This window comes from Anser anser (assembly GCF_964211835.1).
Source record: "Anser anser genome assembly, chromosome: 9".
NCBI lineage: Eukaryota > Metazoa > Chordata > Aves > Anseriformes > Anatidae > Anser > Anser anser.
The window spans coordinates 18,200,338-18,226,284 of record NC_139729.1 but is presented as its reverse complement, the minus strand read 5'-3'; the positions used below and the strand labels follow the sequence as shown (position 1 = coordinate 18,226,284).

At 51.9% G+C, this 25,947-nt stretch overlaps 1 long non-coding RNA gene across 5 annotated transcripts; it reads left to right on the top strand.

Annotated features, from left to right (window-relative positions):
• The first annotated feature begins 21 nt into the window (after nucleotides 1-21).
• LOC310903949 lies at nucleotides 22-25,165 on the top strand. Of its 5 annotated transcripts, none has more exons than XR_014587948.1 (3): nucleotides 22-1,189; nucleotides 5,827-7,201; nucleotides 8,710-25,165. It is a non-coding gene; the product is annotated as an uncharacterized lncRNA (long non-coding RNA). The 5 variants fall into 5 exon arrangements; XR_014587949.1 differs by having other exon boundaries at nucleotides 5,827-8,874; nucleotides 9,492-25,165; XR_014587950.1 differs by having other exon boundaries at nucleotides 5,827-19,337; nucleotides 19,665-25,165.
• Nucleotides 25,166-25,947: the final 782 nt, after the last annotated feature.

Genomic DNA, 25,947 nt, shown 5'->3' with positions numbered 1-25,947 from the left:
CGGCCGGTGTCCCGGTGGGGACGCGGCGGCGGCGAGGGTCCCGCTGCCCCCCGCTCCCCGCCGTGTTCCCCCCCCTCGCGGTGGTCTCGCCCGGCCGCGGGGGTCACGTGGCGGCGGGCGGCGGCGTGACGTGGGGGCGCGGCGGGGTGGCGGCGGGAGCGCGCGCGCGCGCGCCCGCCCGACCGGGCGCGGGGGAGCGCGCGCGCCGCGCGGACGCAAAGGGGGGTCCCGGGTGCGAGAGCGGGGACGGGGCTGAGCGCACGTGGACCCCCCCCCCGCCTCCCCCCAAAAATATAATGCAGGGGGAAGGAGGGCGTGTGAAAAAATATATGATTTTTTTTTATAATAATTCCTTTTTTTTTTCATTTTTTTTTACTTTTTTCGTTTTTTCCTTGTTTTTTTCCCCTTTTTTCTTGTTTTTTCCTTTTTCCCCTTGTTTTTCCCTTTTTTCCTTGTTTTTTCCTTTTCCCCCCTTTTTTCCTTTTCCTCCCATTTTCCCCTTTTTCTCCTTTTTTCCCTTTTCTCCCTTTTTTCTCTTTTCCACCCTCTTTTCCCTTTTTCCCCTTTCCCCCTTTTTTTCCATTTTCCCCCCTTTTTCTCCTCCATTTCCCCACCTTTTTTTCCTCCTTTTCCCCTTTTTTCCCTTTCCCCTTTTTTCCCTTTTTTTCTCCTTTTCCCTTTTATCCCTTTTTTTTGGGGGGGGGGGGCACCGCTTTCTCATTCCAACAACCAACCCTCCCCCCCTTTTTAAAAAAAAAGAAAAAGCCAGGATCCTGCTGTGCTGCACTGGAATTTTGCATTTTTCATTATTTTTCCTTCCGTTGCCTCTTTTTTTTTTTTTTTTTTTTGCTAATTTTTGACAAACACATCGACGCTCGGCTCACAGCCTCAGATGGGATTTACTCTTGGGGCCAGAAGCTTTTTCCTTAAAGCCCCCCTCACACCCCCATGCGCTTCTTTTTCCTTTTTTTTTTTTTTTTTTGCGTTTTTTATTTTTTTGGCTTTGCTCCTTAACGCTGGGATTCTCGAGGAGGAGGAAAAAAAAAAAAAAAAGAAAGGATGACGATGTAAATTTTTTTTTTCCTTATTATTTTTTATTTTCAGACGCTTTCGCTCTTTTCCTTCCCAGGACGCCCGAGCGGTGGGTTAATTCTCTGTAGCTCTTGTGGTTCTTATTGCAGCCCAGCCTGTAAGTGTGCACATCCTCGCGTTCCTCCGCTGCTCCGCGAATCTCTGCTGGGGTGCAAAACGCCGTCGGCTCCTCCTGGCGAGCCCGGGCTGCCCGGGGTTTTTTCTCCGGGCGCTTTTTGCCCGCTCCTATTGCCGGGTGTACGGAGGGGAGGGCGAGGGCCTGCGCTGGCCCTTGCGGGAGGCGGTGGGAATAAGGCGAAGACTTCTGCAAACCCTTCTTCCAGTTGGGTTTTGCAGGGCAAGGACTGAGGGGGGTGGGAGGGGGCCGCCACCCGAGCGTTGCTCCGGTCCCGTATGTAAATGTATCGCCCTGTATGTAAATCTGTAGAGATTTATACCTCTCCAGCCTCGAGCCTTGCGTATTTATTTCGACCGACCGTGCCGGCGCTGGGGCCTGCGGCTTGGGTTTGTCTCGGGGGTGCATCAGCACATCGCCAGCCTGCTGTGCCGTTTGCCCCCGACACTTTTTCGGCTGCGGGCTGCCCAGCGTGGCCGAGCAGGGGGAGGGCGCGCTCCGGGCCGGGATGCCTTTCCCATTGCAATTAATAGAAATTTGTTTATGAGAATAACCACCACGGGTCACGGTGCCCTCGCTCCTCCGCTAATACAGTGGCTCGGAGCTACTGATTCAGTCGCCGCCGAGCCCCACCAAACGGGTGCCTTTGCTGGGAAGTTCCTGCGTGCCGGGTGCTGCCTTTATTTTGATTTTGCAGCCGGGCTCACGAGCTGAAATGCTCGGTGCCTGCTCTAAAGTCGGGGGGGGGGGGTTGGGAGGGGGGGGGATAAGAAGAAAGCTGTTCTGCTAATCCGACTCATTTTATCATTAAAAATAGCCCGGTGGCAAGATCAGAACGGTGCTGCCGAGACACTTGAGATGGTTCAGATATGCTCGAAAGCTGTAGTTAAAAAGCAAGATGGGATTCCCAGCGAGGGAGCACGGCCGGAGCCATGCGAGGCTCCGGGCCCCGGGAGCAGGCTCGGGAGGTGTTTGCGAGCGGCCGGCTCGTGGGACCCACTCGCACCGACTGCCCTCCGGGCTTGTGCTTCCTTACAGCACGGAAATTAAAAGGCCTGAGGGGGGGGGGTGGAGGGGTTAAGGAGAAGGAAAAAAAAAAAAAAAAAAAGGGTTCTTTGCTGTTTGTCATTTTTCTGCAGCGTGACGCTTTCGGTTTAGCCAGCCCCTGTGCCTGGCTGGACGCAACGCTTGCAGAAAGTTAGGCAGGGCGAGAGGGCTCGCGGCGGGGTTTTTGCAGAGCCCCAGGGTCAGGCGTGACTTCTGCTCCGGTGGCACTGTGAGGGGGGCCGGCTCTGCCTCGGTCTGCAGCGTGCCCCCCCTGTTCGTGGGGATGCAGAGGTCACCCACCAGCATCCCCGCTGGGCCGGGAACTCGGCGGGCACCCGCTCAGCCTGGGCGTCTTCATAGGGTGGGATTTTCTTTCTTTCTTTTTCTTTTTGTTTTAAATTTATTCTGCAGTTTAATGTCTTCTCATCCCTCTACTCGTCACCCATGGGGCTCCCACGCTGCCTCCCACCACAGCTTCAGCACCCCATAAAAGCAGCGACGGTGGCTCCAGGGTGCCAGGGAAGGGAATGTCTCCCCAGGATCCCCCTCGCCGTGCCTGTGCCCCACAGGCCAGAGGGGTCTGTGCCGGGCAGGACAAGGCCTTGTCACCTCCTGCCCCTCTCCTGGCCCAGCTGGGTGCCGGCCGGCCCTGGCTCGGGGCGGTCACTCTGCAGCCGGTGGCGGCTGCCCAAGAGGAAGGCGACGACGAGCCCGCAGCACGCGGAGGGGCGGCGGGGCTGCCCGGACCCCTCTGCCACAGGGCCCCCCTTGCCCACATCACGCAGCCAGCCGTGGGCTGGCTCTCCTTGGGACTGGGGCTGCAACCCTGGTGCCGCTTGGTGATGCCAGGACGGGGGCATCGCCGCCGCAAAATGGTCCCTGTGGTGTTGGCAGAGCAAGGCCGGAGCCGTGCTGGGCATGACGGAGGGTGATCTGCCCCGGCTGAGCTGCTGGGCTGAATGGTGCTGGGGACGCTTTCTGATCCTCTGCCAGGGCCACAGCTCTGTGTTGGGGACCTTCGGAGGCAGGGGTGAGAGGTGAGGGGCTGCGGGACCTTCCCTCACGTCGGTGGGTTTGAAGCATCCCCGCGGCCCACGCCTCTTCACAGGTGACCCTGTCAAGAAGCGCTTCACCTCACGACATAAACAGCACCCCATAATCATTTTTCCCTTCAGAAATTAACTCCTTCCGGCCACAAGGCTTCTCCAGCCCCCTTCCAAAAAGCAGACCCCAATGCTGTGTCCGGGAGGGGGCCGTTCAGCCTTACAGAAGAGCACCCGGTGGCAGCAGGGGACGGTGGCGGCCGCAGCCTGCACGACGCTGCTGGAAGGGAGCTGGGCGCACATGGAGGTGCGTGCCCGAGGCCGGGCCACACGCTGCACGGGGACACTGTATTCCCTGGTTCAGCCCAACTATCTTGTTTTCTAATCTAACCTACTTTTTTTTTTTTTCTATTTTTTTTTTTTTTTTGTCAGAGGTTGGTGCTTTGCAGGAACCTGTTCTCAGTGCAATCTCAGAGCTTTTTGTGGGTGTCTGATTTCTGTAACACGTTTTGGTTTCCAGTATGAATGTAACGTACAAAAGAATATCATGACACTGCTCTAGGTGTATGCGATCTTATCTACCTGACATTTAGGGTTTTTTTAACCGTCCATTCACCTGATTTGCATAAAAATCACATGGGGTTTCTTTTTTTTTTCTTTCCTCTTTTTTTTTTTTTTTTCGTGCATCATCATAACAAACTGCTCAAGTTTACCGGGCTGCTTTCTGCCTGTCAGCATCAGCTCCCCTCCTTCCTCCCCGACAGAGGCTGGGGCCGGGGAGGCCGGCGCTCAGCAGGGACAGTGCTCCCTGCCCCGCTGTCCCTGTTGGCCACTGAAACCTGTAATGAGCAGGATTTAACTTGCACGCAAACCAAGGCGGCAAGCACACATCCGATCCGGTGCTGGTAAATTTAAATAGATGAGACTCCTTTTTATTGATAAGGAAACTCCCCCGGAACAGCCCCATGCTCCCAGCAGGCTCCCCCTGCCGCGGCCACGCTCATTACAAAACAAGGCCGCAATTAAAATAAACTCCACAAGCTAAACAAGCTGCCGCCTCTCGCTGGTCATGTGCAGGCTTTAGCCCTCGCGCAGAACAAAATGTTTTCCTCGGTATCGGAAGAGCCATCAGCCCCGTGAGGAGGGAAGAGGGAACATGTAAATGGCAGGGAGTGGAGTATCGTGATGTGCATCGGGGCACTTTTTCTTGCTTTCTTCTCTCTCTCTCCCTTTTTTTTTTTTTTTTGTTTTAATTGGAGTGTTTGTGATCTGGCTTGGTCCTCGCCGTGCGCGAAAGGACTGGAAGTGGAAAAACTTGAATGTCACGGCAGGGCCCGGCTGTTCCAACATGCCCTGGGCACACCTGAGCCGACCCCCCCTGGCTCCCTGCTCCTTGCCACCCCAAGCTTTCCCCCCACAAGCCCCCAGCCCCATTTTTATTGCCCCCATCACGCCCCGTGCAGAGGTGTTGGGTGACAGCTCGGCGCCTCCCAGAGGGACACCGGGGCACCCAGGAGGATGGGATGAGTGGAGGGATGGACGGACAGACGGAGGGACAGCAGGGAGGGGCACCCTGTGGTGCCCCCCAGCCCCCGTGTGAAGGCATTGCTCTGTCTGAGAGTGTTGCCTCTTAGGTGCCACGTGCCACAGCATGAGGTTGCCCCGTTTGGGGCAATAAACACCGCTCGGATCAATATCCCGCAAAAAGAGCGCTTTGATAAAGGTGGTCCCACTGCACTCAGTAAAGTCCCAGGACATATTCCCGTGAAATCGCCCAAATAACTTGCGAATCTCCTCAGCTCTCGCTGCCGGGAGAGAGTGCAAACTTGCCTGTCAGAAACGACTTTCCTCCCGTGTAGCCGAAGGAGCGAGATAGCTGCCTGCCTGCCTGCCTAATCTCGCAAGCACTCAGGACGAGGTCGAGTAAACATTATTTACACGTGGAAGGGGTGCAAAGCCTGCCGTCGTGCCGGCACCGTGCAACAGAGCACCGACGGCCCTCGCTGTCTGTGCCTCAGCTTTGGTTTAGATGGGATTTGATTTAAGCAGCCCCAGCTTTGCCAGGCGCTGCACCAGAGGACTGCTGCCCACCCCTGCCCGCTCCCCATCAATTTTTAACCAGTTATGGACCAAAGTCTGGGAGCGCCTCGGCGGGGCTGTGCCAGACAGCCTTTGCATGCCTGATGGCAGCACCTGTCCCACGTCTCCAGCGCGCCCCACGTCCCCAGTCCGCCTGCTCGCCTGCTTTTCCCCACATTTTCTCATCCTGGCACCTTCAGAAATCTTCAGCGTGTGACCAGTGGCAGTGCTCAATCCCTCTCCTGGCACTGTGCGGGGACGCTGACCTCTCCCGTTGCAGCTGAGCTGTCAGCTTTCAGCTGTCGACGTTAGAAAAACCTCAGTAACCCCCACAGATACCTGTCTGATAAGGAGTTGCTCGAACCTAGTGCAAAAGAAGTTGCTTTGTTCGAAAAAAAAAATAAAATAAATGTTTTGGATGGTTAATAGCGTTGTTTTCTTCTGTTCAAGAATCTCTCGGATCCCTGACATCAAAATGCAGAAGAGAGCCTAAGGAAAAGGACAGAGCCTCAAAGTTTTGCAGGGAGCCTGAGTGCAAGCCCCTGGAAATTAAAAGAGGGGTTTGCATCGATCCTGATGGTTTGCAAACAGGCCTCTCGAGTTCAAGCTGCAGCAGCAGGGGGGTTTAACAGCTCCTCGGACATCTCAGCCAGTCGAGTGCTGCGGGAATTTCAATTTCTCTCTTCAAATAAAGCATCAGCGTAATTTTTATATTCTTTGAAATGATCTGCACATTTTCTTTCAGTGAAACCCTTTGATTTAGACTTAAAGGATTTAGTGACTGGGTGGGAGGTTATCTGGACGTAATGATGAAAATGGTAATTATTTGTTTTACTGCCTCCTGAAATTCTTTTATTTCTCTGTACTATCTTTAAAAGCATGGCTGGCAATAACAAACTGTCTCTGAAAAGAATTCAATTAAATGCGTTGCCAACAAATTATTTTATATTTTTTATACCAGTATTTAGAGTGTTAAATAATATATTAGTAGATTTATAGACTACATTTAGGTACGACTATGAATAGCTACATTAAAAAAAAAAAGCAGAATATTCATGTGAGGGGGGGGGCTGGTTCCTGGGTTTTAAGATTTTTTCTTCTCGTCCTTTTTTTTTCTTATTTGAGTTTCAGTTTTAGGACTTAAAAAGAATTAGATTTTCCCGTCCTTTTCTGTTACTCTCAAATGACAAGAATAAACCAGCTATTTTTTGAGGCTAAAATTCCCATGGGATTTCTCCTTATTTTCAATAATTAAATATTAAAGGACTCAGAAAGAACCAGGCAGATTCTACGATATGGACATGAATCGAATGGGATATTTATTTGCATAGGTACATGGCAAATAGGGAAGGATCGATCTCTGAGCTGTATGAAATTGCCAGTTACTCCATTAGAGTTTACAAATAGATTATTGCCCATAAGAATATAACTCTTCAAGTCCTAAAAATATTTCAAGTCCAGGATTATTTTTATTTAATCTAGTAAATGACAAATATATTTTTAATTCCTATAAAGCAGAAATAAAACCTCTCCAAGGAGCTGGAAACTGAACCCAAATGCTTTTTCTCCCCTCGTCTCTTTTTTTATGGATATTTCTTTCCTTTTTTTTTTCCCCCTTCTTCTTTTCTCTCTCCAAAGTCTTATCAGCCCCTCTGAATTTTGCAATTTATTTCTCCTTCCTCCTCCCTCAAGAAGAAAAAACAAAACACTTTCCATCAGAAAACACGATACTTTCCCCTCCGAGCCTCTCTGAAAAATTGCCTGCCTCGCTCTCTCAAGACGAGTTTCCAGGATCAACAAGTTAACCTTCAGAAAGATTACAAAGGTACAGGCGGGCTGCTGGGGAGGTGAATCATTAAACACCAGGTGAAGCCCAGGGCTGCGGGAGGTTCCCAGCACGGCGGGGACGGGGTGCTGGCATCGCCGGCCGCGCGTGGGGCTGCTGCCGTCCCGGCCACGGGGTTTAATTCCCCCGGCCACGCTCTGTGCTGCCAGGGCTGCCTCAGCCCTCGCTCGTGCGAGCGGTCCCGCCGCTTCCAGGGTGATAAATGGGGCTGCAACGGTGTGAAATATGGGAAAGTGGCCAGGTTTCCCTTCTATCCCACCCCGGCTGGGACGGAGGAACCTGTTGCTGACCTGCTTCGCTCCTCTGCTTCCCTGAGCTTCACCTAAAATGCCCCTCGCTGCCCCGGCCCCAGGGAGAGCAGGATCAGGCCGACAGCCTACCCCACTGCTTCCCCGAATCCTGCTCATTTCTATTTTTTTTTTTTCGTAATAGTTTTGTTTTAATATGACAGCATATTTAATAAGCAGCCCCAGGCTGGAGGGAGGAATGCAAGCTCCTTGCCGAGATGTGGAAACCCTGCACTCTTCCTGCCTCGTCCCTGTGTTCTGCTGCGAGTGCATTTGCACTTCTGGCCCCCTGAAAAAATGTCCCATGGGTGCCAAGGGAGGGGGCCACACACGGACCACGTGCCCCTGGGCTCGCCACCCAGTCCCATGGGCCGGAGAGAGAGCCTGCAAGGGGCTTGGGCTTGGTTTTGCTGGCTTCAGGCAGTGCGAACAGCAGCATGGTGGCAGGGCCGGAGATGCCCCGGCCTGGAGCAACGTCGTGGCATTTTCTGGCATTTTTCTGATTTGAATTTTAAGCATTTTGGGGATTTATATTTCTTTCCGGTGTGTTCCCCTGAAGCATCCCTGAGTGTGGATGAGAGCCTTGCTACAAGGATGCTCCAGCGATTGGGTTAATTCCCTCCTGCTAATTCCTTACATAATCATGTGGGCTCAGATCCTCAAAAGTATTTGTGTGCCTTCCTCCCTTGGAAATCAGAGAGTTTAATTGTCTGCTAAAATTATTGTGTTTTGTTTTGAAAGCAGAGCAGGAAATAACAAACTTGGTTTTTACGAGCTTTGTTTGACTCTCTGTGGTCACAGAGCATTTTATCTACCTTCACAAATAAACTCATGGGTACGTGGCCTAGTGACCAGAATACAGACGGATTTTTAGACTACGACAGGGGGAACTGGGTGCCAAAGTAGGTTAGGGGAGCTGGGTCTTGGCCTGTTTATGCTTCTGGTCCCAGTGGGTAAAATGCGGATAAGACAATGGCACGGCCTCGCAAAGATGCTGGGAGGAAGAATCTATTAAGGGCTGTGAGATGCTGAGATAGGAGGATAATAGAGATCGCGTCAGTGAGAGATGCCATCTATTACAGATAACTATGGCACAGCTGACTGCATCTCCCTCTCTGGAAATGGCTCCTTTCTTAGTTTCATTTTTGGCTATGCGACCTGAAAGAATTCCTCTCGCTCCCTGGCGTTTGTCCCCTTCAGATATTTCATGCGATACGGAAGAAGGAGGAATCAAAATACCATGACATTGAAGTTTATTGCCGATTCTGCTCACGTCGGTTGAAATCAGTCACTAAAACCTCAGCCGGCAGGACCCCGTGCTCTGTATTTTTCTTGTCTAGGTAATCGCGATGGCAGCAGGGGGAGGTAAGTAGAAGGGAAAAGGACTGATTTTATTAGGTGTTAGAGGAGCTTATTAGAAAAGGGGGTGGGGGGGGAAGGCAATAAAATTATAAGGACGTGAATTAAAACGAGTGATGAAATCCAGTCCCTGCTGACTGCGAGGGGAGACTTCTCTCCGCGCGCACCCTTTCTCAGTTTGGAAGATGCCCAGGCATTGATAAACGTTTTACGAGAGCCCGGCTCCGCAGCAGCGAGCGGTGGCTCATACCAGGAGAAAAAAAACGCTCGGGTGCCAGGATCGGCCCCACAGCTTCGGCTGCGGCGGTGAACCCGCTGCCTGGCTGCCCGTGGGCCCTGTTTGGGTTTGTTGTCAGCAAGCAATTTGGATCCGCAGTGTACCTGGGTTATTTTTAGGCCAATTAAATTAATTGCTGGAACAGACAACCCTTTTCAGACCCAAGGCGCTTTTTGCCCCCCTTCTCGATACTGGAGGGCTAATGCAGTGAGTCTGGGGCTTTGGTTTGGCAGCCAGGGCAGGTGTGTGTTTTATGTGAAAAACAGCAGCAGGGATGGATGCTGTTAGACAAATATTTGGTTAATTTTTGTAATTATTAGTAATAACAATACCCTGCTCTCTCAAGCACCTTTCATCTCGGAGCGTTTTGGAAATAGGAGGAAAGCCAAGCCACGCAGCTCCGCTCTAGGGGCTGTAATTACCCTCAGCTCCGCGCTGCAGATGCAGAAAGTGAGGCCGAGAGAGGCAGAGAGGACCGGAGGCTGCAGCAGAGCTGGGGAGAGGTCCCGGGGCTGCGGGACGGTGCCTTGAGCAGCAGCCAGCAACGGCCGGGCTCTTGGAGGATGTGTCCTGGGAAGGAAGCTCATCTCACCAGACCGTCACATACCCTGCTGGGGTTTGAGGCGGGGAGGTGCTCCCCTCCTGGGCTGCATTATGCATGGATGAGGCTGCCCTTCCTGCAGCTCTTTGCCTTGGGTCCTTTCGGGTGAGCGCAGGGCAGAGCACTGGCTGTTTCCAGGATGAAACAGCCTCCTTGCTCCGCGGTGCTGCACCAGCCCGTACAACCTTTCCCCTCGCTGCTGCTTTCCCCCACAGGAGGTTCAAACCCTCCCTGACCGGGACGGCTTCCTCGGACCTCCAGCCTGTGCCTTCTCCCCTCAGTGTCAGAAGTGATGGGCACAGATGGTTTTATGATGTTCTCCTGAGCCCTCCTGGTGCCTGAGCACCAAGAGACCACGAGATGAGGATGGCCCCTCAGTGACGAAGAGCAGGAGGCCCAGGTGGGCCACGGAGGCCGCCCCATGCCACTCTGGGCCACCACAAACTTTTGGCAGCTGTACGCTCACCACCTTGGCTCCTTGCTTCTGGCTGCCTCGTGCAGGACCTCTTTTCACTCATGGTTAGGGTGCTTCTTCGAGCTTCCACCCTACATTTATTCTTGGACCGTTGGTCCCCCACCATGTTTAGGCCACCCCCGTGCCAGACATGCCCTCCCGCTCCTGCCAGCTGCGGGCAACTTGGATGTCTGCCTCCAGGCCGTGTTTGTCTTGCTTGGAAATGGGTGGAAAACTCAGGAATTTGGGATTATGCTAAAGCATAAGTTCAGCATCTCATTCTAGAGTGATTTTTAAGATTCTTGCCCACCCCTCTCCCCGTTTTGGCCCTTTTTGGAGCAGAGGTGGCAGACTGTGGGCATGGCACGTCCTGCAGCCTAGTCACCCAGCTGGCAGCCTGCCCCATTCCCTCACCACCACTTCCATCTGCAGCTCGTATGCTGGACTTTGGTCCATGACCCTTGATGGATATTTCAGGACGTGGATAGAGCAATTGGCATGGGCTATTCCAGTATGTTCCTACCTTTAGGAGGGCCATGCCATGTTAGCCAGGATCTAAGATGAAGAGGGGTAAATATGTTCAAGATCTAGCTGGATGGGGGGAAGGGGAATAAAAGGAGAAAAAAAAAATACTGAATAACCTGTTATCTCTGTTCTGCTCTGTGCCATTCTGGAGAATCAAACCTTTTGACCCCAGCAGGTTTCATGGTTTAGGCCCGCACTGCTAGCACCGAGAGCCTGGCTGTGATGCTGAGCCCAGCAGATCGTCAGTGCTTCGACCCGATGCAGGGATTCAATCACCTAAGTACATTCCAGATCCCCGTTGACCCGGTACTTCTCTCTTTTATTATCTGTGCGCAATCTCTCCTGCTGTGCCAAGATTTCTGTGTTCTTCATTTCTCTTCCGTCTCTGATGCCACAAAGTCAAGTGAATGTCTTCAAGGAAATCTCTGTAATAAAACCTATTTCCTCCTCCCTGCTGCAAAGAGAAAGCAGAGTAATAGTTTCTTTATCCATCAGGGACCGGTTAATGCCTCGCTCCTCATCATCACCAAATGCAACTAATAAAGGAGTAAAGGAGATTTGGCAGTTTAATGTAGCAGCTAATTTTGTGCCTGCTGCTCTGCCAGAAAGTATTTTCACTTTTGGGTGATGCCAGAATAGCAGAGCTGATTAATTAGCCTTCTCTTGAGCAGGAAGAGCTCAGCTAAGACACCCACAGCCTTTAGACATCCCAGGCATTGGCCAACCTTATTAGCAGCCGGCGTTCCCGGTATCTTAAGGGTTCATCGGTCTGTCTGTCTGGGTAAGGCAGGAGGATGACAGTGTAGGGCTTTCCCTCGGGAGGGAGAAGGTCTGTCGCACAGACTGGGTCTAGCTCTGGCATTTAGAGAGCTGGCTGCAGAAAGCCCCGAGCATGTCGGTGCTGGCCAGGGACCACTGATTTTCATGTCCCTGTGCAGCTCCTGCACTGGAGGGGTCAGTGCCGCAGCCGTCGCTTGCAGGTGTGCAGGTCTGTGGAGGGCGGCTCTCAGGAGTAATAAATGTGTTTGTGCAATGAGCAGAAGTACAAAACTAGGGAACCGTGCAGCTTTGACAGGAGGGCATCTTGACAGAGACATTCAGACTCATTCACTGCCTACCAAGAGCCAAACACACAGGGGACGCTGGCAGCATGTGGGACAGCCCCCGGAGCAGTGTGTGCCATGGGACCAACCCAGGCAGAGCCCCATGCTGGCCGGGTTGTGCTCAGAACAGGGCACCAGCTGCTCCCCAGCTCTCCCTGCCCTGCCTTTCCCACCCACCGATTGTTTCAGGTCAGCTGAAGCCTGCGGACACGTTAATTAAACGCAGGGAGAGGAGCAGGCAATTTCCATAGGGCCTGGCCATCTTCCTTTCACGATGTTTTATGGTAATGCCTGTAAGAGTTTACGAGACCAGGATCTTAGTGAGTATGTTCGTAGGCAGAGAAACTCCCTCCGAGCATGCAGCATGTAGGATGCAGGAAAACAAGTCCCTTGGTCTTGGCTGGGTCTCTCCAGACACTGCAACAGTAATGATAACACTGAGAACTTCACTCTGGAGACTTGGGCAACTTCTGCTGGCCAAGAGCTTCTGGGGCAACGAGTGGGTGTGAACTGGGAGGTGGTATGGTTCGGTGCTGGGCTGCCGTGTGAGCCTGGGCATATACCCCACTGTGAGCACCTTCCCTGGGGCTGGCCAAATGTGCTGCTTCCGTATCAGCCGCACAAATCCAGATGCTGCAGTTGGGCCCCAAAGGAGCAGCACACGGTAGGCTGGTTGCACCCTTCACCATAGCCCCTGTTTTTGCTGACCCTGTAGCAGAAGGTGGATACCTGTTTTTTTATGATCTAGTTAGTAAAGATGGCTCAATTAATGTCATAGAGCTCTTTGAGATATCCACTACAAGCACACCTGTCCTGAAAGCAGCGTGAAGTCCCCTCGCTTTTCCTGCATCCTCGGGCTTTCCAAGCATCACTTCTGTGTGTCAAGTTGAATTTGGGGAAACACGGAGTTACCTCCATCCTCATCCATCAGACTGAACGGATCCTTAGCAGGAAGCAAGGGCTTAGCCCATGGCAGGTGGTGAGGTTTAAGCCAGGCTTTGGAGTGATCAGGTCAGAGGGAAATGCAGTGACTTGTGCAGAGACCCAGAGCAGCTGGAGTTAGATGAAACTTGCAATTCCTGAATGCCAGACTGCTGAACTGCGACACAGGGAGGGAAGACCTTGATCTAGCAAAGGAGATAAGACATTTCAACTGGTACAAAGTAGCCAGTGTAAAACTGAGCTGAGAACAAGAGAAGGCTCAGCAGGCGCAGCCTGGTGATGGGACGGCCGCCTTCTGGCACCGCGTGCCACTACGTGACGCTGATAAAGGAGAAAAGCACACAGAAAATGGAAACGGGATCACTTTTGCATTTTTCTAGTGCAAAACGCTTTGCCATTTAAGACGTATTGTTCAGGTGTTTCCATCACACTGCATCACCCCTTCGTGGTGAGGGGAAATAAGCGAGGCGGACGGACAGACAGGCGGACTGGCATGCCATGAAGGTGCAGCTCAGCCAGAGCTGCGAGGGCAGCACGACGGCTGTTTGCTTTACAGCGTGCGGCAGAGATTGACAAATCAGCTCACCTTGATTTATCTTGCTCTCCCAGATGTTATCTCGAAATGTCTCAATCCCATTGTTCCGGCCTGACCTGCCAGATAAGACGCAGCTTGTGCATCCCTGGGACAGGGCTTGGGCAGCCAGCAGGGCCAGCTGGCAGGAAGCTTGGCTGCGAGGGGACAGATCCTTCCCCTGTTGCAATCACGGGATCAGGAACTTTGCTTTTTCATCAGAAGAACTTGTTGATTTTAAAAATAGCACAGCCACGGCCTATGCTCCCAGGAATGTCTGGGATTGGGAAAATGGAAATACATTTTTCCGTTCCTAGTGGAATTGGCACTGTAAAACCTAAACAGTGTTTGTCCTCCTGGACCTCCCCAGCTCCACGCCTCTGTGGCATTTGTCAGCGCTGTGTTTCGGTGAGTGACCACTAGCACGGCTGTGTCACTGTGTCACTAACATGGCTGAAGTCATCTGGTGACGGTGCCAAATTCCTGGTAGCCAGCAGCTTCCCCCCTTCCTATCCAGGGCAGCCAAGTAGATGCTGTAAGTGCTCACGCAGCAAACGAGCTGATCTTAAGGGATCTTTGGAACAAATCAAGGCCCAAACCTGTAAAAACTTGTGCACCTGTTCAAGTCCTGAGAGCATGAGTAATTGCAGAGAACGAACATATTATTTCTGTCATTTATTCATAGGCGCTATTTCTATGGCTCTCTTCCCTTATTATCTCAGTGTCTTGTAAACATTAATGGATGGTTCTCAGGCCCCAGCACACTGCTTCATTGTTTGGGCTGCGGGTCACAGGGAACGATTAAGGCTACGGGAAAGAAGGAGGTTTGGATTTAAAAATGCCCCCCCCCCCCCCTTTTTTTTAATGTTTCTTTGCCTAGCTTCTGGAGTATGGGAAATTCAGGCTGCCTCAGTGGTGCCTTCTGAGCCATTTCAGAAAATATGAACCACTTCAAAAGCTGCCCTGGTTCATCCCACTCTGAGAGATTCATGGAAGCCATTAGCGGTGTCTCCAAACCTTGCTGCCCCTGAAGAGTTAATGCACATGGCTCTAAAATGGACTTTCAGCTCATTTCAGATGAAAAACTATTTCCTCCCACTTAACCTACCTCTGAGAAAAATGTTGCTCCTAACCTTGGCTGCCTAATGTTATTAAACCACTGCCGTGTCCTCTGGGACTTGAAGCTGGGGCTGGCTGAGGTCCACGCGGGCTGTGCTGTGTGACCACCTCCTGCCACCACTTCTTAGGGTGCTCGTCCCCTCCGTCCATGGGTGCTGGGGCAGGGGAGAAGATGCTGCATCCCCAGCCAGGGAGCCAAATTTCAGCTACGAGCAAAGCCCTGAAGGGCTGGTTTCTCTGCAGCCACACAGCTGAGGCGCTGGTCTCGTGTTGGGAGTGATGTTTCTGTCTCTGGATCCACGAGCTGGATGCTGCGGGGCTGGGAGAGGTGGTTGGCGTTGGGGCAGAGCTTGGGGATGGGTTCCCTGGCCTGCAGACGGGGGGCTGCAGGATTATAGAAGGGGGGTCGCACACATCCATCCTCATCCAGGAGTTGGAGATGGGTCCTCAGCAGGGAGGTGCTGAGCGTCAGTGTCCATCTGAGTCAATCCATGCAACAACAAAGGGCTGCGAGACCTCTGCAGATATTCCCAGGCTCAGGGCTGGGGATGGGTGAATTTTTTTTTTTTTTTCACCTGAAACTTCCCTTGTGTGAAAAATGCAAATTTGGTGACAAATAGTTTTGAGCATTAGTGCGGGTTGTGCTAAATTGTTTGTCCTGAGAAAAAAATTCCAAGAAAGTACATTTGCAATGTTTATTTCAGTTTGAAATTCCCCTCCATTTTACTTGTAAATTGCTCCAAATCAAAGTGCAACATTTTCTCCTCACCTTTCACGTATGCTGTAATTTAAATAAATAGTTCTAGTCGCAATCTAAAACTAATTCCCTCCTTCCTGACTTTTCAGAACTATTCATAAAACAAAACAACTCCAAATTCATTTTTTTCAGGCAGCTCTTCTCAGAACCATTAGACGCATTAACATCCACCACATAAATGAAACCACAGGCTATCAATGTTTTAAGACAGCTGTATTTCCCACCAGAAATTTGCATAGCATCACCTTTGTAGCACTCTGAATTACTCTACCAATATTTTTTTTTTGGGGGGGGGAATGCAAGTTCCTGGTACCAGAGCTCGAATTAGGAGTCTGAAAGTCCCCCAATGAAACCTCAGCCACACTTTTATCCACCGGTCACAGGTCACCTCTCCTGCCTATGTGCTCGCACCGAAGGACCTTCATCCCTCACTCTGTCTCCCCTCACTGCATCTGTCATCCACTTCTCCTAAACCACTTCTTTCTTCTCTGGCAAAGCCATCCCGCTAATAGGTCTGGTCCAAAGAAAGGTTTAAAATGCCTCCTCAGCAGCCAGACATGACCTTTCTGAGGGATCCAGCAGCTATCTCTGCAAAATTTCCATTTTTGCCACCACTTGAGATTTTCATCAAACTCCCATCTAACAAAGTGTGGTTCTCAGCAACTGGAAGCAGAAGCAATTCAGTCCTCTGGGCAGAGATATTTGTCTGCATCAAGGAAATTCTCCCGATTAGACAGCAATTGGATATTTTTTCCCTATAATATATACTTCGAGCGTAATCCCTCAGCTCAATTCCCCTCCCCCTCGTGGAAAAAAAAAAGAAATAAGAGCAGAAAGAGAAAATAATAAAAGCCCAAAGTGCTTTTCCTGCAGAAAGCACCATTTCCTGGCGAGCTCTGGGAGGTGCAGGAGGGCAGCAGCTTGCCGCAGGTGCCCAGCCCCATGGAAGTGCAAGGATTCACTTTTCCTGCAATAGGGAACTGGAGTGCTTTTGGGGCCCATGCCCCGAAATGGCACCTGTAGCAGCCCTGCGAGGCAAACACCAAGGTGCTATCATTATGTGGGCATTGCAGCGAAGTGCTGCCAGGCTGAGAAGGAAGAGGAGGAGGAGGAAGGTTTGGAGAATACCTCTCGTGTTGATGCCATGGGTTCTGGCAGCCCACCTCAACTCCTCCTGCCCTGGGAGAGAAGCAGGTGATGACACCGCAGAGAGTGCTCAGAAGGAAAAATTCCCATTGTTTTGAGGCCTGGAAGTCTCTCATCACCCCCAGGTGCTTTTATTCACTGGTTTTCCTTCAGAGTTGTGCAGAGGTTTGAGGTTTGTCTCCCTGGGATGTGCTGGAGCATCTTGACTGAGCGAGGAAGGTCCTGAGCAAGAGGGCCAAGGCTGGGTGTCCTGCGTGCTCCATCCCTTGCATGTGCTTAGAAGCTCGGGGGCACCAGCAAGCCAGCCCCAGGTTGCAGGGGTGGGGTGGGTGCTGGTGAGAGACCCTTCAGGCTCCTGGGTCCCTGCACACCTCCAGCAGGGAGCAACCTCGTGCACTACCAAAGCTGATGGGCTCTGAAGGGTCCAATCCAGCTGTTCCCCAACCCCATTGTCAAACCAGGGGCACTTTTGGCTAAAGCTGCTCAGCAGTTCAGTGGTTTGCCTCTGATCTGTCCCCAGGGCTTCCCTGCAGGGAGTTTGGGCCTTTTTCAGTCTGTACACTCGGAAGTGTCGCCCGGGAGAGCTCGGTCCTCGCAGAGCTCATTTGCAGGTTGCACTGCAGGTAACCTCTGCGGAGCGCTCTCCACTGGGAACGAAGCTCTTCCTGAGGACAGGTCTCCTGAGAGGGGCCCTGTGTTGATACCAGATCGCCTTACTCTAGCAGGGACAATATTTTGCGTGGAAAACATTCCTCCAGGAGGACTCGGACATTCCTCCATGTCTGGCAGCATCTCCCAGAGGTGTGCAGGCTCCTGCTTCACCGCATCACCCACGGCAGTTGCGCCCAGAGCAGGAGCTTCATCCAGCCCCACGCGCTGCCTTGGAGCACATCCAGCCCAAATAGCTGGGGAAGGCATTGAGCAACGCGTCCGCCTGCTGCAACACGGCTGCCCCACAGCAGCCGAGCAGCGAGCCTGCAGACGGCGATGGCTCGGCTGGCCATGCCAGGAACTTCTCGCTCCCTCCTCTGCTGGCAAACGCTTTGGCACCTGCAGCTGCTCCCCATTTTGCAGCAGGGGAGCCTGGCGAAAGAGATCGGTGGAACAAATCGGGGTGAAAGTGCTGCTTATAAGCAATCAGGTTTTGGAGTTGCAGTAAGAGAAAACATGCACCCATCGCTGGGTACTGCCTGCTGCTGCTGTCCCCAGCTTGTTTGTGTGGGCTCCACAGAGGTGTGCTGGATACTTAGAAACTGTCAAATCCTGAAACTTTCCACTCGTGTTGGAGGGATAATGAAAACCCAGCTCTAGTCAACAGGTTCTCAAATTTAATCACTCTAAAAAATGTCAGCTTTAATCCCAAACCCCATGAATACTTCATGACATCAACTGCATGTTGACACTCTGAAGTCAGGTAGTTTTTAAAGGATTCAGATCTGTTATAATTAAAAGGATTTAAAGTTATAGAAAATTATTAATTTTGTTCCCTCTAGTTTCTTCCTCTTCCTTTTCTGAACAAGTCAATGAAGTCATAAAAAGCAGGTGTAATGGAAAACAAACCCAGAGATCTCCCTGCTGAGAAATGTTGTCTGGCAATGGAATTTTTTTTTTTTTTTTATTTCAGCAGGAGGAAATGGTGACATCAAAATGATATTGTAACATAGTTGGCACTAAACGAGCATAAAGTGCCCTAGATGACAGCCCATCATCTCACTTGCCTACTATGCTCTAGGTGTTGAAAATAAACCACTTGTCACATAGACCAGAAATGTATTTCAGAGGTTGTGTGAGATCCAGGAACTCCAGATATTGCAGCTGTCCTAGATGACTGGCTGCACTGAGCTTCCCTCTCACGGTGAGACATTTCAGAGGCATCCTGGTGGTCCTGATGGTCAAGAGCCACATCCCAGCCATGTGCAGCACACAGCCCGGGCTGGGGCACCAAGCCTGTGTGCAAAACCCTCCTGTCCTCACACTGCTGTCAACAGCACAACATCGGGGTTTTGATTTGGCAACCGCACTACAGCTAATCCCCTGGCTACCCTCACCAGGAGGCAAAAGGAGAACTTGTGGGCTTGGCAGGCAGCTGTCTCACATGTCTGACATCTAAAAGTGTCCCACTTGTTGCTCAGGGCGTCTCCACCTGCCTCCTAGCTACAGTTATGTGCTCTGTCCCCTGGTTTCCAGAGCCACGTCCTGGGCAGAACCATCACTGTCCTTCACATTCATGGCCTTGGAAGAGATTTTGTGGGGCTGCACCACCCCTCGGGCTATGGGGGGCAAGAGGGACAAAAGAAGCAAGGCATGGACCCCGATCCTTGGAGAAGGGCTGGCCAAACATCTCTGCACTTCCCAGAAGCCTTCATGTGGTGCCAGCAGCATGGTTTGCGGGACACAGTTTCCTCTGACCACCTTCACATGCCAGCAGGTGACAGTGGCCACACCAAAATCAACAGCACCGTCCTGCCATCTAGGTGTTCAGCTCTCCTTGCCAGAAGGCCCACTGAGCATGGCTCGGTATTTGTTCAGCTCCCACAGGGCTCCCAGTGAGACCAGCAAAAGCCACATCAGCCAGAGGTGGGCACAGCACCAGCAGGCTCTGGCAGCAGCCTGGGGAGAAGATCCACCAGCAGGGGAGGCAAGCTGAGGAAATCACCCTGCATCATGACTGGACGCTGCTTGAAATACCGAGGTGGTTTGCGGTTACCTCTCTCCATCCCTCTAACCCTGACCCTCACCTCACTCCTGCCCACGTCACAGATCGGACAGTCCTCGCCAATCTCACGTTCATCTTTTCAGCACTGGGCCCCCGCTCGCTGTTGTGAAGGCCTTCCTCGTTGGGCCACCACTTGGTTCCTCCTGCACTGGGACACAGGAGCCGTCCTTGCCGTGTTTTCCAGTTCCAAGAATAAGGTGCAGCACGGCAAACAGGAAAGAAACCCAACCGCGTGTTTGAAGGCTCCAGGACCTTCAGGTTGGTCTTCGTGTTCAAGTGGGGAATGATTGAGCAAGAACTTGATTTTATCAGAAGGAGGTTGTCCATTCTCTATTCCAGCAGGGATTTCTTTTGGTTATTATCTATTCACGCATTTAATTTCTTTAGAAACAGCATCTGCCCAAAAGCTCTGGGCAGCCTGCCATTCCTCCGATGTACAAAGTGTACTTGTTATTGAACCTGGGAATGCATTAGCTTCTGATCGGGCCTTGGTCTTGCAAAGTCTTTTCCATATGCTTAATGCTGCGTGTATAGGAGACATTCAGAGGGACAAAGCTCAGCTTGCCATTTGTTTGTGTGCTACAGGTGATCGCTGCAGATGCTGTATCATTCTTCCCATTCCCTGAAAGACACAAGATCACGCCCCACCTGGACGTGCGAAATGCAACGATCCTCCCCTGCTTGGGAAATTATGCCAAGCTCCTACTGTTGGTATCAGATGTTATTTACTATGCAGTTCTCAGGAAAGATCTCAAGTAGAGCAGCTCTGCTTAGTTGCAGTCATATGGCCTCGCTGGTGCTCTCCGGGGGACGGAACAAGTGCACCAAGTGTCCCAGGCTCGCATCTGGGGACTGATTTAAAGCAAGCATCTGCTTCTGACTGCACAGCTTGCATGTCAGTAGAACAACTCAAGCACTTCAGGCAGCTCCGGCGAAGTGACATACAACGTCCTTCTACTGCTTCCTGCACAAAACCAAACATTTCCCTTTGCACAATGGTTTGTGACAGCAAAAGCACCCAGAAGAAAGAGGATCCCAAGGAATCCTCTAGAAAAGGACAAGCTCCTCGTGAAAATGTCCAGAGGCCTCTGGAAAACTTTCCAGTGGCAGTAAAAGCCAATAAAGCCTATTTTATACCTTTGCGACCAACTGAACTTACGCAATCACTCTGCTTCTTACATAACGCTGGCAAAATGCCACCCCCTCCCTGTTCTGGAAGAACCAAACCGACGTGTTAGAAGAACACGATTGGAAAGCCTGGCCGGGGCCATTACTTTGCTGGAGCACTTAAAGGACGTGCGGAATACACTCCAGGTGCCGTGAAATAATAGCCCGTGTCAAACAAGTTCTAGGCCTCTTACCGTGCCTTGATCTGGCCACTGAACACACCCGTTCCCAAACTGGGGTGACATGTGGCTCTGTCTTTGGGAGCGCTGGGTGGACCCAGACGTGGTCTCCTCCGCCCCACCCAGCCGATGGGTGAATCCAAGCTGGCACGGGGCAGGAATCATCCCACAGCCTCATGGGCACGAGAGGAAACCCACGCCGGTCCCATCCTCCACCAGCCTTGCCAGTTGCTCATTTGCAATCAGTCCCGGCCGAGGAGCAGAGAGCAGGCCAGTTCCCTGGGCCCTGCTGGTTTCCCCTTCTTGGGGGCTTCCCACCGCTGGTTAGTGGTGGACCAGACTCGGGCCCTTCACCCCGCTGCTGCAAGCAGCCCGCTTTGCTGAGTATGTTCTCGCTCAACTCATGTGTGAGGTGGCCAAGCGGAAATTTGGTGGGAAGGGGCAGCAGAGCTGCCGGTAGTGCTTGGGTTTGGTGGCTGAGGGGAATGGCTTCCCTGTGGGCAGTTTTCCCACTTTGTAAAGGAATAGGGGAAGCTGAGAAATAACAGCGTGCATGCAAAAGCTGCTGAGAACCTTCAACAAGTGTTTTGGGCACGAAGAGAAAAACCTCTCAGACTGCTCCAGATGAGGATCTGTTGGCTCCTGAAGCGAAGCAGAGGCACAGAAGCGCAGCCGGGGACCCGCATCCCCTCCATCCGCCCCATGGGGGTGCGGGTCCGGCGCTGGGGCACGCAGGGCGGTGCAGGGACGCTGAGGGGTGGGCAGTGAGGTGCGGAGCTCGGGGCACAGATTGAGCCCTCATCAGTGCGAGCACTCCGGCGTAAACACTGGGGGTGGGGAAGGCGTCTGGGCGCGGGCAGGCTGCGACCTGCACGGTGCTGGCAGCCTGCATCCGTCCGCGAGGTTTCTGATTTCAGGAGCAAAGGTGTTCTGAGAAAGCGCCCGCGCTGGTCACCGTCATCATCACCGGGCACTGATCAGGCTGGGGTCTTCATCAGCCCTTTCTCATCCTTCTCTCCCGCTGCTTTTCTGTTGCACGGATGGAGTTACGGGCATGGGCTTTTAATAGAATAAATAGTTAGTGTAAAAAAAAAATTACTGCACAGTTATTGCCCTCTTAAATCTGCTCATAAAGGGCTACAACAGGCAAGGGAGGAAATTATTGCTGACCTGCAGCTGGTCAGCTTCTGTGAGGGCTCCATCCAAGCCTGGCGGTTCACACTCAGCTTTTCAAGATGTCATCTCATGAAATTTTATAAGCTCAGTGGGAGCAGGTGAGGTCAGGGCCATAATGGGAGAGGAGCGAGGCGATGCTGGGAGCAGGCACGCTGCTTCGGCAGGCGGTGCTCTTGCCCGCGGTGCCATGCCGTGCCATGCCAAGCCGTGCCGAGCCGAGCCGTGCCGGGGGAGCCACGCTCCGGAGCAGGGCCCTGACCACTTCAGTCGCTGCAGATCTCGTGGCGTTGGTTTTCACGAGTGCTCGGGTGCCGGCCTCAGTGGCCAGGCCAAATTACTCGCGGGTTGGAGACAGAAGGCCACCGAACAGGTTTGAAGGGATGAGGAAACATTTAGGTCATTTTTATCCAGAGCGCGTCTGCTATCTCTAGATCTTGCCAAGTGGGCAAGACACCAGGAACAGGAGGTGAAGAGTAAGAAACAACTATGCCAAGTTTTTTTTTTTTTTTTTTCTTCCACCTCCTTCTCCTCTGCCATTGGTTTCAGTGAGATTACACCAAATGCGTATCTGAATGCACGCAGCGCGATGGAGATGCGGGCGGTTTTTGGGGAAGGGAGCCAAGCTGGCAACCCATCTAGTTTGGTGAAACTAAACTCAGCTGTTTGGAGACCAGCTCATCTGCACAGGGTCGTCTCCACCAGCTCCCTGTGCCAGGTCTGCCTGGGCACAATAGTGGGGATGCGGGAAATGTCTGAGCACGTCCTCAAGGCTACACAGAGGGTTTGAAGGGACAGAGACCCCACTAAGGTCCCAAGTCCTCTAGAACACTGTTTTTGAGGACAGAGTGGGGATAATTATTTTTACCCCTTTTCCTTTCTTCTCCTTGATCTGGAGCGATGTGGGCTGTACGCACGGTGTAGGATGTGAGCACATACTGTACATCTGAGGTGAGATGAAACACAAATATGCCTTTTCATAATAGCATTTACACCTGGAAGAGAAGACCGGTTTATTACCTTGGTAAACAAAAGTTAGAATTCAAGCAAAGTACAAACTTTGCCCCAGGCCGTTCTGACAGCGCACCTTGTGTTTGTGAAGTGAACTCGGCTGCTAATGTGCAGCGTGAAGCAACGGGGCCACCTCCAGCCCTCCCCCAGCCCCTTACCTGAGGCCCAAGGTTTACAAGTGCATTATTTTTTTGGAGGGGGTGCTGGTAGGTGGTGCGATGCACCCCAGGTGTGCCCGCTGAGATGGTGGCTGCTGGGGAGGGCAATGTGTGGCACCTCGCCACTGTGCATCGGCTTTCTCTCTCTCTGGAGAGGGTGAGGGTTGCAAGGCGTGTAGGTTTAGCAATATGCTCGGTGCCAAACTGAGGCTTGTGCAGCAGGGATACGCTGATGGGGGAGAAATGCCTACGGTGCTTCTCTCCACGGCCAAATCCCAGCCTGGTTCCCAGGAGAATGTGGCTCTGGGGGCATGGCTACACCCTGCAGGGTGGCTCTACAGTGCTGCAAGACCTGGCCAAGGCTCTGGACCACTTGTAAAATGTCCTCTTTCTTTGGGAATGTGTTCCTGGTTCTAAAACCAAAAGCCACCTGGGAAGCACAATTCTGGGCAGGGAGGAAGGGGATCCAGACAGATCCAAGAGGAGCTGGAGCAGCAGGATGTGTCTGGCACCACGCTCCCAACCCATCAATCCTCAGCCATTTTTCTCCATGCCAGAAGACGGTTCCTGGACCAGGCAGAAGGCTGGCTCTGGGCTGGATGGCTCTGTATCCTCATTAGGCAGCACCATGTGCTAAGGGCAGAAAACTGCCAGCTTTGCCTGGAGGGAAAAAAAAAAAAAAAAAAAAAAAAAAAAAAGATGAGCTTGTTGGGGTACAATTTACAGCTGTCCTCACATTCCTAGTTCAAGTATTTGGCCAAGCAAAATCCCGAGCTTTATTTTGTGCAAGTTCTAGAAGTCCATAAAATTTCACTCGGTTTTCCTTGATGCCTTTGTTTAATTCTGGTGACCAAAAGGGTAGGTGGCTGAAGCCAATCAGTGCCAGAGAGGTTTTTAGCTTCAGGATATGCAGCCCAGAGGAGACACTGATTTTCTGGTGAGATTGCTCTCTTGAAAAGTTTTGAGCACATTTCTGAAGAATCCCCACTCCTGGGTGCTATCTCTAAAAACTTAAATCTCCCTTGCTGGGCCTCCATGGAGCCAGCGTGCCCAGGGCTGTGGAGAGGACGGAGGCACGCCAGGCCAGCCGAGCTCTGCCTGCTGCCTGGCGGATGGCAATGTCCCCCCGCGGTGTCATCTCCTGACCCGCAGCTGGTCATTAGCAAGATGCTGCGTATCTCACTGGGCCCTGCATCTTTCTGCAGGTCACTGCCGGCTTTTTCTGATGGCTTAAACACTTCCATCGCTGTGTACAGGAGCTGTACTGCCAAGACGAGCTAAGCCTTTGAAAAATCTTGCCCTTTCCTAGACCACAGCATTGTTGCTGGTTGTTTTATTTAGCTCTGCTGACCCCAGAAATGTCCAGGGTCATTTTAAGGAAACAAAACATGTCTGTTGGTTAGATGTAACTGGGCTAGAAAATCCTCTGGGCATTTATTCTTACAGCCCCCTGTCTCTGGCAGAAGGGACTTCTTACACCTCATGTGAGCCCAGCTACTCGAGAGTGGCATGCACATTGTAGCTTATCTGTGCTGCGATCTCTTTGAGCTGCTGGAGGGCACCTTCCTGTGCTATGCTTTCAAGGGAAGAAAACCAGGACCCTGACTGGTGAAAAAGTGACTTCCACAACCACGTTTTTTTCTGAGTCAGTGACTGCTACTGGCTTGCATGAGGTGGAACATCAGTGTCCTGGAAGCAGCCACTGCTGCAAAGGGACAGACCCTCAAGTAAACCTTAGAAAACAACACTGAGTTAATTTGACATATGAAATCCAGCAGAGACTCTCAGTGGAGGCAGGCAAAGCATCCACAGAAATATGTTAGCAAGTGCACTCTGCCTAGGTGAGGGGTCCCTGGGGGGAGTGCCTTAAATCAGGGAAGCAGTGGCAGAGATGCCGTGGAAGGAATGCTCACTCAGCTCTCTGATCATAACTCCTGCTGACCCACTCGCTTTGCTGGATTACAAGAAACAGTCACGAGGGTTAAATTTAATCTGAATATAGCAACATCATTAATACAACTGTGATTTCAATTTGTTGAATGATGGCTTTGGCTGTATTTATTGCAAGGTCTTAAAAATTCTTGGAAGACGAGTACTTACAGAAATTAAATGCATTTCTGCATAGGATTTGTGTAACCACATCAAACATGCCTAAGTACACATTGTACAACTGTGGGGCTCAGTTCTGATCAGAGATACAAGATTACCCGGTGCTGCTGCTGCTGCTGCAGGAAGACAGCTTTGCCTGGCTGTTCAAGTCCCTTTGCTTGAGTGATTGAAAACAAGACCAGGCAAAGGAAGGAATATAGCCCAGGGAAAGTTCTGCCTGGCTCATGAGAGAATGCAAACGGACCTAATAGATCACTTCCATCTCTAACTTCTTTAGATTCTGTCATGATTCTCTCAGGCACTTTGCAAAGTACGTGTGTCAGTACACATGCATTTACAAAGGTTTTAGAGATGAACAGGGCCATACCTAAACCTGTTTGAGAATGGCTACGTGAGCTGTGGGTTTGGTGTTACATGGGGAGGGCTTGCTGCATCTCCAGCTTGCATGTCTTTAACCCAGACCAGAAAAAAATCTTGCTGGTTCTGAAAGTTTGCTGCATCTATTTGTGAATACCCACAGGCCATGGGATTTGCAGCAGTTTTCTGGAAGTGCAGGGTCCAATTGTATTCCAGAAAAGAGCCCATTTTTTCAGTGCTTGTGTTCAACCTAAGGTTGAACATCACTCCAGAAAATCTCCAACTGGAAACAATGCAGTGAGTGGAAGAAAACCTTGTCTTTGTGCACTGGAGTGACACTGATGACCAGGCTCCAGGCAAGGTGGGACATGGTCTACTGACTGCATTGGCACCTGCGGCATTTGCACCAGCCCTTCTTGGGTGGCCTCCTTCTGCAGAGCCCAGCAAGGGACAGGGATCTTGTGTTTGCACCTGCGATCGCACCTGCAAGCCCTCTGACACAGAGGCGAGCCTGCAGAGCTGGGCGATGGACATGGACTGGGATGGGGTTTATTTCCCCAGACAAAGGTGCCTCTTTTAGCTGTGTCTGCTGCTGTCTGCTCCTGCGGGTGACAGAGTCCCCAGACAACCCCGCATGCGCACACCACAGGACAGCGAGGCATCAGGAGGCAGGGGAGAGAGCTCTGACAAAGACACAAAATGCCCAAGCACCTC